General features: G+C 39.3%; 1 protein-coding gene across 1 annotated transcript in view; it reads right to left on the minus strand.

The window, feature by feature from the left end:
- Window positions 1–15,488, minus strand: part of GTDC1 (glycosyltransferase like domain containing 1) — a 160,760-nt gene that overhangs the window by 124,408 nt on the left and 20,864 nt on the right. The gene's annotated exons all lie outside the window — the stretch shown is intronic.

Here is a 15,488-nt window from a genome sequence, read left to right on the forward strand (position 1 = left end):
TTAAAGAGCATATGTATTCATTTTTAAAAAGTCACAAATATTTTAACTAATTTTATTTGAAAGTCACAGTCTACAGTGCATATTAGCCAATTGATTAAAAGACAAAGCATTTGCTAGAAGCCATCATTAGTCACTCTGTGAAGTAATAAAAATCAACCCACATCAAAAAGTTGATTTGTTTTCCTCAGCAAATTTGAAGTAGCAAAATAATAAATGAAGACCCAATCACTCTTGTGTCAACAGAACTTAGGATTGAGAAATTAAACTGCTCTTATAAAAAGCTGGAATTGCAAGAGTTAATTTCAACATTAGGCTTGGTAGCCTGAGATGTTTGGCAGCAACACTTGAGTGGGCACAAGCCAGATTTCTTTTGCAGTCAGAAGGTATCCCTTGAATATGTGATGAAAGGATCTGCTTCTTCAGTCACACCTTGAGTCCATGAAAAGGATGCAATGAGATCCACTGTCAAATGGAGTTCAGCTGTGAAATCAGGGAGGGGACCCAAACACAGGAGCAATTCTGAGGACAGGTGGTAAGAAAGCCAACTCTGTCCTGAGCTGCATCCAAAGCCATAGGGGCAGCAGGTCGAGAGAGGGGATGCTGCCCCTCTGCTCCCGTGAGATCCCAACTGCAGAGCTGCATCCAGCTCTGGGCTTTCCAGTGCAAGAGAGATGTGGGCTTGGTAAAGCCAGGCTGGGAGAGCTGGGGGTGTTCACCTGGAGGAGAGAAGGCTGCCAGAGCCTAAAGGGGCTCCAGGAGAGCTGGAGAGGGGCTGGGGACAAGGGATGGAGGGACAGGACACAGGGATTGTGCTCAACCCTCACTGACAGGGTTAGATAAGATAAGAGAACAAAATTCTTCACTGTGAGGGTGGTAAGGGCACAGGTTGCCCAGAGAAGCTGTGGCTGCCCTGGATCCCTGGAAGTGTCCAAGGTTGGGTTGGACAAGGCTTAGAGTAACCTGGGATAGTGGAATATGTCCTGACCACAGCAGGAGGTAGGAACAAGATGAGCTTTAAGGTCTCTTCCAACCCAAACCATTCTGCGATGCAAAGTTCACAAGATATTTCAGTAAAATTACTTCAAAATTTATTTCAATCGTGATGGAAAATGGACTTCAAAAGAGGAGCCAAATGTACCTGCCATGTTTTCCCACCTTAAGACCTGCAACTAAAGGAACATAAAAAGAGCAATCATGAGGATATTGCCAACCTATGAAATCCTTAATTTCAAGGGAAGAGAATAAATGATCAAGTTATTGTTAGTTTATGAGACACAACATTTAAGTACTGGATCCCTACAGCAGTGTGGGCATGATCCTCTAAGTAACTTCAAGGCTGAAATGTTACTTGTACAAAAAAGCCCTCAGCTTTGAATATTAAGTACTAAATTTCAACAGATGAAATTTTCTGTTCTTTCACTTGCCCAACTCTTGTCAGTTCAGGAGAGAGTTGAACCAGGGCTTCATGTTCTGAAGCCATAAGAACAGAAATACCTCTCATTAACTTCTGTGCAGCCAGCACCACAGTAGGGCTTTTAGAAACCCCTCAAAAGCCCTCAGAGTCAATAGCAAACATCACACAATACTGAATGAGGGCTTCATACAGCACTAAACATTTTTCCATGTTAACAATATTTATATCTTATTTCCAACTTGACGTGCAGATGACATGTTACCCACACCAATTTATAAATCCAGCACAATAGGAGTTGCCAATTTGATTTAGTGGTGCAGCACCCTGTTTCCTGTAAATAATTTCCCTAGCAGGCGTTGACTAAGCCCTCTGAAAGGGCTCTAGAAATATTAAAGGCTCCAGTTTCTGGCCAAAATGCTTTCTGACAGCTCACTGCAAGTGTTCCCCAGCATCTCTGCTGACCCAAGAATAGCAAATTTAATGACTTAAGTCACTTGGTTTCTATCCTCTTGTGTGCAGAGCTTGCAAATTACTTCAAGGATTGGCTTAAAGCAATGAAGAAAAGCGTATTCATACATTTTATTTTACTTCACAAGTATCAGAAAGTTAAGGGGTCTGCCTCCTCCACTGGGAAGTATCTATGGATACACACATTGCAGAAAGCTGAAAAACACTGACACGAGTTAAATAAACATGTCTGGTATCATCTGCCAATTGAAATGGTGAGCATTGCAGGAAATATTTGTTTTCCATGAATAAAAGCGATACACAAGCATCTCAAAACAATCTGTTTTGGAAGGTTATTTTGGTTGTTTTGTAAACAAGTTTAGGTTCTGAGCTGATGTTTTCAAAACAGATACTGCAAAGCGAATAAATATTCATGTCTGGGGGAGACCCTAACAGACATGAAACAAGTGCGTGGCCCTTTTTAACAGTGTCACAGATAAAGCAAGGCAAGGACACTCAGAGAGGACATCAAGATGTAAATTTTTTCCTTGAAGTTTCTCAGATGGCTGAAAAGTGCCATTAAAATCATCATGCTCAAAAAAGCCTGGGCCTTAAAAACTTGGCTTTTATTGCATATAAGAAAATCCGGCTACAACCCACAAACAGCACTGTAGTCTTTAACAAAAAGAATTAAAAACAGGAATTTTTTTTTTTAATTTGACTCCATTATAAATCATGAATGTATCAGTACAACTCACTTGGGTTTTCAGCTTTAGGGTCCCTGTCTGAAAATCATTTACTGTGCTTGAGCAACTGGCCACACTCACAAAACTTTTCTTCAAAACCTGAAAATCCTTATCAAAATAGAACATACTGCTCAACAAAACCAAAATTATGCTGTCACTTACCAGCTCCTTCCACTTGTACCAGCACAGAACCTGGAGCACTCCCCCCACACACTGGTACAACACTAAGAATCACCGAATAGTTTGGGTTTGAAGAGACCTTAAAGGTTATCTTGTTCCAACCCTGCAGGCAAGGACACCTTACACTAGAGCAGACAGCTCCACACCGCACCCAGCCTGGCCTTGGACACTTCCAGGACTGGGAGGTCAGGAACATTAAGTATGGTTTACAATGGCCATGACTACAGGGGAGCAGAGAACAAAACATATCCACTGCAGGGCTCAGAGCTCAAGGAACTATTTTAAGGTCATTACTGGAAGATCCAAACTATTTAAAGTTTAACTGGATATTAGTAGGTGCTCTTGCTGACACTGCTGATAAAAATCCCAGAAATACCATTACAAGGCAACGCAAGAAACCACTCACACCTCACACACGCAAGGCCTGTGCTTAATATTCCCACTTCTTCATTTCAAAGCCACAAATATCACAGCCTTTGCCAGCAAGTTAAAGATCTGTTCTGACTCCTACTAAAGGCATCAGGGCTGTGCAGTTACTCTGGCCATTGGGAAATTTTTGGCAATACCCCCAGTTAAGCATTCACAGCAGCCATAAGCAGCTCTTGAAGGCCTGGAAAACAACATCGTATGGACAGTTTGGGAAAACCTCTGTAATCAGGGCAGTGTTACCTCAAAACAGTGTTCCACGGGCAGTCAGGCTCACAGCAATGCTACAGCTGAAACTTCTGGTTATTTCCATGTACCTGGACCAGTTTGAGTGGATCAAAAGGAGTTCATGAGGATGCTCCAAGGGCTGGAGCCCCACAGCTCTGGAGCCAGGCTGGGAGAGCTGGTGGTGCTCACCTGGAGAAGAGAAGGCCCTGGGGAGAGCTCAGAGCCCCTTCTGGTGCCTCAAAGGCCTTCAGGAGAGATGGAAACGTTCTTGGGACGTGGGCTTGGAGGGATAGGACAGATGGAATGGCTTCAAACTGAAGAGTAAGGTTAGACTAGAGATTTGGAGTGCTTTTGTTACAGAGATGACATTAAACCTGTATTTAAATCACCTATTTATGCTGTGGTTTTCAAAAATCACTTTCATTCAATGGATCTGAAGCCAAGAGAGGTGTTACACAGGCCTTAGATCAGCATCATTCACTCTGAACTTTCTGAATATTTTCAGATCCTATTTTCCCATCAGTGTTTAAGCAGAGACTAATTCCACAAAGCTTTGTAAGCGATAGATACTTGAAGGTGCTTATGAAACTGATTTAGCCCCACATTTAAGGCAGAAATAAATCTGGAAGACACTCTCCCCCCTTTGACCACCAAAGATAAAATATAATTATGAGGGAGGGGAAAGGAGAGGAAGGAAAATAATAAGTTCCCTTCAGAAAATATACAAGTGGAAAAAAAACTCAGATGGGGTACCCAAAATAAGCAATACCATGCAAATGCTCTGAGAAAAGGGAATTATTTCCACCTATCTGCATTGATCACACACACACTTGCTTCCACTGACAAGAACGTAATCCAAACTCTGCCTGTTCATCTCAAAGTGGTTATGAAGCCATGTGTGAGGTGCATTCAACATCCTCTAAGATGAACAGAATCTGTTTTGCATGCCAATATCCTTGGAGAGAGCAATATTCATGCAAGATGATTCAAGCTACTCTTCAGAGCTGCAGCACTCTGCCTCCCCATTGAAGCTCTGAATGAGCATGGGCAAGAGAGATCCATAAACCATTTTTCCTAGAGTCTATAGACAGTTGGTTTCTTAACACTCACGGAAACATCTTCTTGGGCATTAACAGAATGACTTAGAAAGAAAAAAAGTCTGCTTTTTCTCTTTAGAGCTGAGCTTCTTTTCAAGCTGTGTAACACCACTTGATATTTAGTTTAGCTACTCAACCAAGCATCAGCCTTCAATGTATCCAAGGTGCAGAATGGTTGACTAACACAGACCATTTCACTTGTTCGGGCTTATTTACAAATACCACTTACATACTGCTGGCATTTATAATGACACCTGGGATGTTGCTGACACACCACTACGTTTGTAAAGTTGGTGTCTACAGGCACAGTGGATTCTAAGAAACGTGCTGGGGAATACACACAGTGTTTCCTTTGACTGTTACCAGAATGGTTACTTTGACTATATCCTATCTGAATAGGGAAAATGCTTCAGAAACAAGCTTTAGCAAGGTTAATCCCCCACTGATTTTCTTATCACTCAACACTATTTCACTCAATTACTTTTTTCAATGATTTTCACAAAAAAACTGCCTCCTGACCATATTACAGGGTTGCTTAAATTATACTGCAGAGACCCATTCATGCATACACAGAACTTCATGTGTTTCTTACTGCTGTTGCCTACTGACTTGTTATTCCAAAGCCCACAGCCTCTAAATACCACACTTCAGTCCTAGAAACCTTGACGCAGTGTTTGATGACAGAGAAATACTTGGTTTGGTTTTGTATATATATAGCCAGACTAGAAGGCATTTACCTTACAGCGGAAGCAAAAATGGAATATAGATCATTAATTCAACTTCGCAAAGCCAAAGGAGTCCTAATCTGTATGAACATGTCCCAAGCCTTGAAGTGTCCACAGCCAGCTTGGATGGGGCTTGGAGCAACCTGGGATAGTGAAAGGTGTCCCTGCCCATGGCAGGGGGTTGCAACTACATCACTTTTAAGGTCCCTCGCAACCTAAACCATATTATGATTCTAAAACAAAATAAAACACTGTGTATAAGCTCAAATTACTAGCAATTTGTAAGAAAAAGCTTGGATTCTTACACAGAACTAATAATATAACTTCTAACCAAACATTGTCAATTGTTCTGTCTAAATATGCTTGAAACAACAAACTGTAATTATTCTATCTCCTCCCTCCAACCCCAAAATCATACTACACCTTCTGCCTGGGGTTTTCCCATTATTAACAACAAGAGGTTTAATTTATCTGCTTTTATCCAAAAATGCTGAAGAGCTTAACAAACATTAATTAAACCTCGCAACACTCGTGTGAGGTAGGCAGGTATTGTTATCTCTACTTTACAGATGAGAAAACCTGAATTAAAAATTGTGATTTGCACTGTTTCCCAACAGTAGTTTTACAGTAAAATCAAGTGCAGAAGAAAGGAACAGTGACTCGTATGCCCCTATTCCCAACCACCACAATATACATTCTCTTTCAAACCAGCAGGACTTTGAGAAAAGTCCTTGACACTTTGCCACACGTGAGAAAAATATTCTGAAAAACAGCATTAATTTATCATTAGCATCATCCCTTCTAAGAAAATACAGACAAATACATCTTTCACCCAGATTGTACTTCCATTATTTCATTATGAAAATGAGACCAAATTGTATCCTCTTCATCTGGATAGCTGATGAATTCCATCTTCAAAAGGAAAATCCACACTTCTTGAAGCCATATGAATTGTTTCTCAAAAAAACTGAATCCCTGATTTCCTCTTTTCACTTATGTTTCTTAACAATTCCTAAGTTCTTCCCTACTCTCTTAGCTTCTTTTCATTACTTCATGTTGCACTTTCCTTTCCTTAATCCTACATCACCTTTTTCTTCTTCTTTAATTTTTTTAATGATAAAACAGGAGATTTACATACAAACAGCACATCAACTACTACCTAGATGGGTCACATACCAATTCTTCCTGTCTCAAACTAGTCTCACTTCCAACCTGTGTATGAACAAATCCTCCATCTGACAGTCCACAAAATCAAACACTCTTCTCTTTGCCCATTCTGCCATATTCCTCATTAGAAAACCTCCAATTTGAATACAGTCATTTCTTCAGTGTTTCAGAAGCAAAAGCTCCACAATTCTCTTCCTTTATTATCCTTGTCTAATTGCCAGTTTCACTTCCCTTTCTATTTCCACAAATTTAACAATTCTGTCCTCTATAAAAGTGGCCATCTCTGATGTTTTGTAAACTAAGGTAGCACAACAAATGTTTCTGAATGGACACAGAGACAACTGAAGTGATAGAAACTATATTAAAATACAAGTTGATAAAAGCTTTTTTGGCAAAACAACTGTAAAATGTTTTTGAAGTCATATGATTTTTCTGTGACTTGATTTACCTTATTTTAGAATCAGCATGAAAAGTTAAATTAGACCTTTTTTTTTAAACCACACAAGCTAGCACATCTTGTTTGTACTGCTTGCTCTAATGAAGTGAGCCTACACTTGCCAGTGCACAGTAAAAATAGGTAGCTCTGTTATTCATATACACTGCAAGCAGCATCTTGCAGGCTCTGAGAACTCGTTCTCATCATATGGAGGCTGCAATAAATGTTCAGCCACTGTTTTCTCCTTCAGCTCTCAAAATTACAGCTGGATTCTTTAAGCATTACATGTGATTTCTTGCACTTTAAAGCTTCTGAACTACTTGATTTGCAAGATGCAGAAGCTCTGCCCACAGACGCTTTCTTGCTCCCACTTATTTCATCTACAGCCAGAAAAGTACCAAATGCTACTTGTTCATGGGATTTGCTGGTCAATGGACACAGCACCCCCACAGACACACTGCAGCTGAGCAGGATCTGTATCTGCCTCTGCAGCACACAAACCCCATCAACTCCCTTTCCATCACCCCTTAAAGGTGACCCTTCAGAAGAACTTGCCATACAAAGTATTTTATCCTGGCAGCCTGAGAGAGCTGGGCACATTAAAGCTTGGGAGGAAAAGGCTCAGGAGAGAGCTCAGAGCCCCTTCCAGTGCTTAAAGGGGCTCCAAGAGAGCTGGAGAGGGACTTGGGGCAAGGGATGGAGGGACAATGGCTTCTCCTGGACAGAAGGCAGGGTTAGATGGGATACTGGGAAGGAATTTTGCCTTGTGAGGGTGAGGAGACCCCAGCACAGGGTGCCCAGAGCAGCTGTGGCTGCCCCTGGATCCCTGGAAGTGTCCAAGGCCAAGCTGGACAAGGCTTAGAGTACCCAGGTATTCCTGGGTTGGGAGGATGTCCCTTCCAAACCAAACCATTCTATGACTCTCTAGGACTAGGAGTATGAAAAATCAGTTTAAGGAAAATTAAGATTTTCCAACAGCTTTCCGCTGTTTAGTTGCCAGCACATTATTTAAATTCAAAATTTTTACATTATTTCAGAACAAACACAGAAATAAATATGCTATTTGTTACTATTTGTTTCCATTTTGAGATGACTTGCTAAAATTTTCTCAATTTCTGCATGTACAAAAGTCAGGCATTATTTAACCTCTGTAGGCACAAAAAAGTTGCATTTTTTCTTTTTAATATCCACTAAGGTAACCAATTCCTCTGCATTCAGCCACTGAGAGAACAATCTGAAATCCTGCAAAAACTTCAGATATGCAGCAGAGATCAGTAAGTCTCATCATGAGAGGCTTCTCAGCACATTAATCTCACTCTCCACTACTGTCACTTACTTCTTGCTTGATTCCCAATGTTTTGGCTTTTCTTTTTTTTTTTTTTTTTAATTTTGGTGGATTCTTATCTGCAAAGTCACACAAACTGCCACAGAGCAAACACTCTCCAATGCTTAAAACCAGGTTAGAACCCACAGAAAATTAGTTTCAGTGAGACTACTACTCTTTTGTGTTCTCCTCTTTAGATATATCAACCCCATCTGCATTATAAAAAGTCACTTTTCCCAAACAGTTTATGGTGAAAGAATAGAAGATAAAATTGCTTCTGAAACTCCCTAACAATGAATTTTTTAACTCTTTATTACATCAAAAACCCATTTGCCTCCATAATAAATGCTTGGTGAGGAATATAATAAATTACCCCTCCCTGTGGTGTATGAAAATCCGGAGTGAAGCTTGGTTCTGCTCTTCTGAAGCCCCTCACTGAGCACCACCAGACCAGAGCTCGAGCACGAGGTTCTTGGGCATCAGAGCAACACCGGGAACATCAGACGCCGAAGCGTGTGTAGGTGTATTAGCAGTCCTACCATCCATCTGTCAGAAATCTTCGATGTTCCTGCACATCACCCACTGGCAGAGCTGTCTGCCAAGCAAAAATATTATGAAATGTTCATTATATCCTCAAATCTCCCCCCCCTTCCCGAGGAGGAAATGGAAAAACCTGTCTCTCCACACACACAGGCTTCGCATTCGTTACCACGAAACGGTGAAAGACTTTCAAATTCACCCAGAAAGAAAATCTACCAAGAGACCAGGACTGTGAATTTAGATTTATTTGAGCAAACTTTACTTACCAGAGGATATGCTGACTTTTAGTTCACATATAGCTCATTTTTAAGGTACGTTAAAGACAGAGTTTACAATTAACTGAACAGACAGCGTACAAAAGGCTTTTAGAACTACACCATATGGTCGAGGGAAAGGAACAATCTGGACTATCCACATTTCAATCTGCAGGCTTGTCCACCTCTATAACACGTTGTATTGCTGTAATAAAATATTAAGATAGAATTTTAAAAGTGAAAATATCTATCTTTTGCACTACCAGGGAGCAAGGCATCTTACAGTCTAGCGCATTTAATAAATATTTTAACTTTTATGATTTTGGCTTGCTGAATCAGATATAGTCAATAAAATTCCCAATTCATTTTAAACTCTAGTTCCAGAAGGATATGGGTGGGCATTCATCTTATGCTTCAGGGAAATAAAAAATACCAGTTTATACGGGGTATACTGGCAGCAGTTAACGTAACAGATGACACATTCTTGGAAATTAAATAAAAGCAGCAAGAAAATACCCATTGTTGCTCAGTGAAGGACTAATCACATGGTCACAGCTGGAACCAGTGTAAATCATACATTAATACAATTCTGTTGTAGTAGTCACTTTTTTCTGCTTTTCAAATGCCAATAGAAAAAAAGACCTCTTTCAATTCTTTGCAGAATGGAGACACAAGTACTTCATAGTAACTATTAAACTTAATAAATCTTTTCAGGAAAAAAATATCTGCAAGGAAGCCATTGTTGTCACCAAGGAAAAATATAAATACTCCTCTATTCTATATATAATCCCAGAACACCGTTCAAGGACATATTTGCTGCACTCTGTACTGGCTTGAATTCTGATCACACAGAATCCAAATCTTGAGGTAAAAAAAAAAATCACCTGAAGACTTTGTAAGGCACATTTTAAAATGTAAAGAATATAAATGCAAAAGCCTTTGTAAGACACATTTTAAAATGTAAAGAATATAAATGCAGCCTTGTGAATCAGATCCCTCAATGTGAACTAGAAAGCTGCACTAGATGAAATGCAGACACTCCACAGAGATCATGCAATACTCAAGTATTCCATGATCGCACACTCTTGGATATAGGTGTCACAGGCTCACAGCCAACTCTGGCCTGAGAAGGAGGTTGGGCTAGGTGGCGTCCAAAGAATAATCCCAGTCTGAATTACCCTATGATCCCATGTTCTTTCACATTATAGATTTCTCTCTTGAGCTGTGACAATTATTTTCTCTTTAAAAAATTATATATATATATATATAAACTATTTCAAGTTTTGTGTTTCATTGCCCCCAACAGCAGGAAAAATCTTCACATAACCTGTACAACTTTGTAGGTAACAAGTTATGAAATCACAAAAATCAGATCATCCACTGCAATTATTTTGAAAGCAACCTTCTAGTATATTCAGTGTCCTACTCACAACATCACAAGATAAGAGGCCTGTTTTTCTAATTGTTTCAAAGAAACTACAGAGAACAGGAAATACAGAGTATGCCATTTGATGCTTTAAACTGCCATAATATAAATTAAAGAGGATAGGTTTTCCTCCACTCCAAAAGAAAAAAAAATCAAAACCACCCCACTCCTCATCATCTGGTACAAACACAGCAAGAAGAGAGCATTTAAAATTGTCGAGAATTCCTTTAATTGAAAGGTTTCTTTGAATTTGAAAGCTAAAAATATATTATCTCCCTCCTTCTGTGCCTACTAAGCAGTCTGAGCAAAGACTTAAAGCACTCTGGGGCTTGAGAGGATATTTGGGTTTTACTGCCAAGCCTGCTAAGGACTTCCCAAATCTCCCCAAGCCAGGGACCCCGGGAACACGGCGCCGTAAGCTGGTGGGGACGCGCCGCCGCAAACTCCGACACACGCTCGCATTTCCACATGATCAAAGGCTCAACTGTTCTGCTCTTCACTTTGCTGCAGTTATTCCTACCTCACAGTGACATCCTCAGCAGAGGGAGATGCTTGACAGGAAACTGGTTAAAAAAAAAAATATATATATATAAACCCCCCCTAGTTTTTGAGTAATTAACTTCAAGTGGGATGAAGTGACAGTTCAAAGCACTGTCGCTGTAAGAGCATTACCAACATGCAGGAGGATATCAGTACCTAAGAAAACCTGAATATGTAAATATGTAGCAATTTTGTCATATTCGGAAATAAAAACACCCCTAAATGTAGTGCTAATTTCTATTTCAACAATTATCTGTGTACTCTTTGTCAGGATGGATAAAACTAGAAGGCGGGAAAGCAAATTGAGCATGCAGGTGCTACAGAAAAATCTAAAGCAACAGCAGCAAACATCAGCTCTCACACCAGTACAGGCCATGATGCAGACAGGCAGCTTTTCTATAAAATACCGTTTTCTGCTCTTCCTCTCTACAAATAATACACATACTGCCTTTCTGGGAACAGAAAAATGCAGTAACAAATACTGACTGGCTAGGACACACAGGTGAAGTTTACTTCATATTGTTCAGTGATGCATTTCCATGTCAATATTTTATTTTTTTTAATAAAAGCTGGTGAACAGTGTGACCAACCGATTTATGACTTTTGTCCAGGCCGAGCCCCCCAGCTGCTCCTCGTCAGACTTGTGCTCCTGACTCTTCCCCAGCTCCATTCCTTCCCTCTGGACACACTCCAGCCCCTCAACGTCCTTGTCATGAGTGGCCCAAAACTGAACATAGTGTTTGAAATGTGGCCTCACCAGTGCCAAGTACATTATTTTAATTGCTTCCATGCCTAATTGGCATTATCTGGAAGTTCCCAGCAGCCAGGTGAGGTCATTCAGGCCATTGGGTTGGCAGCTGTACTTCCACCAAGCAACACCAGACACGGGGGCCCTCGGCTCCACACTGTTCCCATGGCCACTGACAATCAGGAAAGGCTAGCAGCATAAAAAAAAAATATCAAACTCCTGAAATGATACAACTATTAATCATTTTTCCTCATTAAAAACCCAGTACCCAACTCTAGGTAGACTGGTTCTTTCAAATGGAGTGTGACAGAGTAGGAAAAAAAAGCAGTATTTAGTTTAGCTAGGAAACGTGTGACAGATATAAGCTAAAGTTAATGCTAGGAAAGCTAAAATTTATCTTTACTAATCCCTCTCACTGGAAACAATAGGACAGAATTAAAAATGACAAAGTTAACATGAGGAAGTGCATTTGGGGGAAGGTAGGGAAAAGGAGACACAGGAAGCACACAAGGAAGGGCTGCTGTCACCTCACTTAGAGAAGAGCAATTTATTGCCATCAACTCTTTAAATCACTGTAATGACTTTTTCATGTAGACAAGCATCAGAATTTTTAATTTCAGTGATGACTACCTAAGTATGCACACAATAAGCAAGTTCAGGCATTTACATTTCTGGGCTGATTTACATTTTAAGTCAGAAGCAGCAGTCATCTATACCAAAAGGTAACAAGCAAGTTAATTTTTTTTGTTTAGATCATTAAGGCATAAAAGTCCTCACTACAGTTATACAAATGAAGATAAAGTTATTCACAGAAAATAAATAAGTATTTCCCAAACATGCTGTTCCTCTGCAGCAGAAAAGAAACTCCTTCAGAAAGAAGGATGCTGGGTGAGAGAAAGGATAAGAAAACTGCACCAAGAGTCAATGTCACACTGTAGGGAGGAGTAACAGAATAAAAAGGGGGTGGGCATAATCAAATAGCTGGTTTACAGCCTAATTTTATTAAATTTGTATTATTACTTACAATTGTATATTAAAATGTGGCTCATATTAGGCAGCAATTAGCTTTTAAGTCAATGCTTTGCTCTCCTTAGCCAGACAGATCTTCAATACCAACTGTAAATACCAAAGCTGTCTCTCATTCAAATGCTTTCGGGTTTGTTTTTTTTTCTCCTGTTTTACTCCAAATATGCAGACTTGGATGCCTACAACTAGCACATAAACCTGAAATATGGCATTTAAATCCCTTCATTAAAAGCTGAGGTCTCAAATGGGCTGAAGACAGAAGCTGGAGCAAAGGTAACTACTCCTTCGACCAGGACTAGTGAGGATTTACTCCAAGGATCAAGCCCCCAGAGCTTGGGGTGCCTCAAATTCAAGCCCTAATTCTTGCATTTCTAAGGTGCCACATTGCTGCTCTGATTTTCCAAGAGGTTGGTGAGGTTTCTTTGAAAAACCAAAACCAAGGGGCGAGCTCACGTGCTGGGTACAGGGAGGGATGCTCTCAAAACGCTCACAGCGTCACTTTTCATCTTCTAAGACATAAATTCATGTGATCTTTGAACAACTATTTATTTCACACCAAACCAGATATCTCCCTAAAGCCTACCAATACAGCCTGCAGGCATATTTCTTAAATAAAAGTACTGAGTCCTTGTATACTTAAAATTTGCATAGCAAAGGGATGAATCAACTATCACAGAAGTAGTAACACTCTGCAGCAACTGCTTACCTCTTGCAAAAGAAAAAAAAAAAAATGCCCTGTTTACAAGGTTTAGGCGGGACTCCACAGGTGCTTTTCTTCATGTTTCACAACTCTGAGGAATCATTTTCTTACAGAATTCTGACAACTGCTGTTCAGTCTCTTCAATGCACCAGTTATGTTCATAGAATTTATATTTTGCATGGGTAAACCTCTTTATTTGTAGATTTTATTTATTTTTGCCTAAAGGTTATAGGGATTGTACATATCATTTCAATTAAATTACATCAGTAAGGTATTTTTTTTTTGCTGGAATGTTCCAAATAACTTTATGGACTAATTTTTTGCTGCAAAAAGGTGATTTTTGTTACAGAGATCCTTCCATTTTCAACCAACCAACCTAGCAAATTATCCCAGCAGCACCTACATTAAATGATCAGTAAAATGAATATAAGGTATTAGATAGGGCTGCATTTTACAATTAAATCACTTTACTGCCCTGTGTTTAAGTGTTCAGAAAATAAGTACCTATATTTGAAAACAGGTAATTAAAAAAAACAAGGTGTGAATTCTGTAGAGTTGTTAGAGTGGAGGAGTAATTTTATTTTACATGAAGAACCAGAAACAAGTAAGTAGTGGAGGAAAATCCAGGATGAGAGATTCTTCTCACACCATCATTTGAGAAATATCTGAGGTTAACTCATTTTACATTAATGGATCATTACTAAAGCTTTAAAAAACCTGCTAGAGGAGATTTACTGAGAAACTGATGGAGGCTACCAACACATTATACTTTATCTCTTGCAATCTAAAAATTCTTATCTACTACAGAACTGAAGGTAAAATGCCACTTGGCTTAAAATTTTCTAAGAAAAGGCTGTTTTCCAGAAAAGCACATGGCTGAAAAGCACAGGGCTGCTGTTAACCAAAGGCTTCTAAAAAATACACCAGGTCTGCTTCTGCCAGCCTCCCTCAAGCAGCACCTACTCACATGAGAGCTCCCAGGACTGGGCTCACATGGAATAATCTGTATTACATATTTTGATATATTATTTAATAGCCATTGTATAACAATACTCTTTGTTACCTAGTTGGTGTTTATAAACAAGTATTATATGCATATGTATGTTTTATATAAGATGATGAACATACATGTCTCAAACATGTCCCAGCTTTACAGTCACACTCCACACGAAGCCACCAGCACTGTCCCACACTGGCACAATGGGATCTCCTAAACAGAGCCATGACAACTAATGGAATTACACCAAAATAGTACCAGCTTTATTTATATTGAGGATAGCCTTACCACAGCTTTTAGAGACCTGCTCTGCAGCTCTGGAATTAGCTGTATCTCCTCAGCCCAGCTACCATAGTTTGTCATTTTGATATTTTGCCTTGCCTGGTGAAAAACTCCTCCCACTCTTATCCTGCAGTGGAGATAGCTCAGATTTAAATTGGCTTAAAGATGGTTCAGGTAATATATACTCACATGATCTTTTTTTTTTCCTAATGTTTCATTTAAACTTACCAAAACCAACTAGAAGGTCTTTAAGGCTCCTTCCAACCCAAATATTTTGTAATTCTGTGATGGGAAAATAATTGTTATTAATACTAATAATTACGTTATTCTCTTCCATCCCCAAGTGGAAATTTATAGTTCTTTTGCTAAGCAGAAGTCAAACCTGATAACTCAAGGAGTTTCATATTAAGACTTCATGTTAACAACATCTTCCAGTTGAAAAAAAGAAAATACAATTTTACTTCCTTCCCCTCAAATTCAGCTAATCCAAGGTCACCCACCAGCTCACCACATCTCCATCAAACAGGGAATATTTGGCAAAAGGAGACCTATTTTTTTACCATATTTTTTACTAGTTTTGCTGTATTTACAGGAATATGCAATGAAACATTGAGACTTCTGAAATAACAAAATGGTAAAACTTTAAGGAGCCTGTGTACATGTCGTTAAAATACACACAGTAAAAATTCAACAATCATATACATGTATAGACACTATATACTTTTTAATTTATTACAAATTATACATAAAAAATACCCCTATTCTGTATAAATTTGCTATTATAA

Source organism: Ammospiza caudacuta, chromosome 8 (assembly GCF_027887145.1).
Source record: "Ammospiza caudacuta isolate bAmmCau1 chromosome 8, bAmmCau1.pri, whole genome shotgun sequence".
Taxonomy (NCBI): Eukaryota; Metazoa; Chordata; class Aves; order Passeriformes; family Passerellidae; genus Ammospiza; species Ammospiza caudacuta.